Genomic DNA, 2,625 nt, shown 5'->3' with positions numbered 1-2,625 from the left:
GGAACCTGGCTACGTGCCCAACAATAAACGGCAACGAAGACCTTATTTAAATGAGCAGACAAACATCATTAAATTCCAAATAACAGCATGTTGATGTACACAACACTAGGCTTTCCAGGCTTTGGGCGTGAGGGATAAGAGTCCTGCATGGTTATGTGCACAATGTAAGCTTCAAATCTAAGGGCAGAGGTTAATAAAAAGAAAATCTTGCCTAGAACACTTAGCTGCAACTTAACATCATCTCACATCAGAGGACGACATCCTCTAGCTGCAAAAACAGCCCTCACAATGCATGAAAGACTGTATTGCTCACAACAACAGCACTAAATCTATCATAAGTTTTTTTGTGATAATCATCAATCTCTCTTAGCTGTGCCCTGGCTACATTATGCATCATGGATGAACAGCATCCATCTCCCCTGTATTAAGCTCTTGGTTGAGATGAGCTTCATTGCCTAAAAGCAGGTCTTAAATACATACACCTCTGTCAATGGTGTGCGTACTGGTAGCGGAGTCAGGTGCAGGAGAGCAGAGAGTTGTGAACAGGCGCACACTTCGTCTGAAGAGGAGAGGCGAGAAGGATCGGAGGACCAATATGCGGCGTGGTAAGTGTTCATGGTTCTTTTAATAAGAAATACTCAACATGAACACAACTGATACAAAAACAATAAACGTGAAACGAACGAAAACCAGAACAGTACCATGTGGTGAAAAAAACAGACACGGAAACAAACACCCACAAACAAACAGTGAAACCCAGGCTACCTAAGTATGATTCTCAATCAGAGACAACTAATGACACCTGCCTCTGATTGAGAACCATACTAGGCCAAAACATAGAAATCCCAAAATCATAGAAAAACAAACATAGACTGCCCACCCCAACTCACGCCCTGACCATACTAAATAATGACAAAACAAAGGAAATAAAGGTCAGAACGTGACACAAATAAACATACCTCGTGACAAAACACGGAATATACGAACACCAGTCTGGCGCGTCAAACATGACACGTAAACACAAACAATGTCACACAACGACATGAGGGGGAACAGAGGAATAAATACATGCAGTGTGGTTGGGAAATGCAAACCAGGTGTGCAAAACAAGACAAAACAAATGGATCAATGAAAAATGGAGCGGCGATGGCTAGAAAGCCGGTGACGTCGACCGCCGAATGCCGCCCGAACAAGGAGAGGAGCCGACTTCGGCGGAAGTCGTGACAACCATACAGTGGATACTGATCCTTGAGGATAGTGGATGTCAAAGACAGGAACATAAGGTGACGGTTAAGAGCATATACCTGTTAAAGGCCCTGATTAAGCAACACATGTGCATCTTTCTTTCTTTCCATAACAGAGCTGAATATGTAGGTCAGAGGCCCTGACCTCTGTCAACATACTGATCTTCACAAAGCCTCATAACCCACACAGGTCATACAGCTAGGTCTATATTGCAGAGAGCTAAGGTCAAACCACGTGCTTTGTTCCTCTGTGTTGAAAATCTTAAACACGTCAGTATTCCATGAGCTTCTACATCTACAGGTTAAACCACTTCAGATTCATGGACATCCTCCACCCTCTCAATCACACACAACACAATATGTCTGGCCAATGTGCTTGTGGTGGGAAGCTTTTATGAGCATGTTACAGTATTAGTGACCACGTTGAAATGACACACCATCTAATTCCCCTTGTGTTATAATGGTTAAGTGACACACGTGATGCTCTCATGGCCAAATCCAGCTCCTCTGCCCTAATTTTTTTTTTTCTGACAGCGCCTAGCTGAGCCATCTGGCTGAGTGGCTGTGACGAGTGCAGCTGGGCCGCTATCAAACGGATGCAGTCAAATTATTTATATACTTGAGCTGTATAAGTGGGGGCAAGAGACATGATAGACAGCACATTACAACTAATATTATGCCATTTAGCAGACGCTTTTATCCAAAGCCACTTACAGTCATGTGTGTATACATTTTGCGTACAGCATGGGTGGCCCTCGTGCTGTACGCATGACACCTGAGGGGATAATCCCTTAAACTCTTGATTGAGTCTGCCAAGGTTCTTCACAAAAGGATGACATTCCTGCAGTATGGCAAAGAAATAAATCATAAATCACATTTCTTGTTATTCAATCTAAATCAGTAAACCGCACTCAGGGGATAAGTTCAAGTAACTACAGTACCTTATTCACACGGAGGAAAGTCTTTTTTTTTCAGTTCTGTCCCTACTTTAGATCCATTCAGAAAAAGGCTACATGAGTGTACAACAATACATCTACAATCTTTGTGGTCATAATGTCCCAACCAAGCCAACGGGCTACTGCTGATAACACAGTGTGTGGCAATAGCAACCCATTGACACATGCAAGTGGCTGACATCACGACAACACGGTTCATTATTTCGCAACATTAGACAGTCAAACAGTATCAGGGGATGTGCCTCGGAACCCAAACAAAGATCAGTTCATTATGTGTGGACAATGCACTGGGACCATAATGCACTTCAGTGTATTAGCAATTTAGTTCAGTGCTTCCAGTCCAGACCTCAACCAGATCATGCTGACCGTGTGTGTGTGTGTGTGTGTGTGTGCGCGCGCGCGCACAGTAGGCAGCAGGCAGGCAG

The 2,625-nt window shown here is 43.7% G+C and overlaps 1 long non-coding RNA gene across 1 annotated transcript; it reads right to left on the bottom strand.

Moving 5' to 3' along the window:
- Window positions 1–606: 606 nt before the first annotated feature.
- On the bottom strand, window positions 607–2,310 carry LOC115103644 (uncharacterized). Its single transcript, XR_003859620.2, has 3 exons — window positions 2,186–2,310; window positions 1,959–2,085; window positions 607–1,247 (listed from the first exon to the last, which is right to left on the bottom strand). It is a non-coding gene; the product is annotated as an uncharacterized LOC115103644 (long non-coding RNA).
- Between the last annotated feature and the right edge of the window lie 315 nt (window positions 2,311–2,625).

Source organism: Oncorhynchus nerka, linkage group LG21 (genome assembly GCF_034236695.1).
Source record: "Oncorhynchus nerka isolate Pitt River linkage group LG21, Oner_Uvic_2.0, whole genome shotgun sequence".
NCBI lineage: Eukaryota > Metazoa > Chordata > Actinopteri > Salmoniformes > Salmonidae > Oncorhynchus > Oncorhynchus nerka.
The sequence above is the reverse complement of the archived record's forward strand: the minus strand, read 5'-3'. Positions and strand labels throughout refer to the sequence as shown.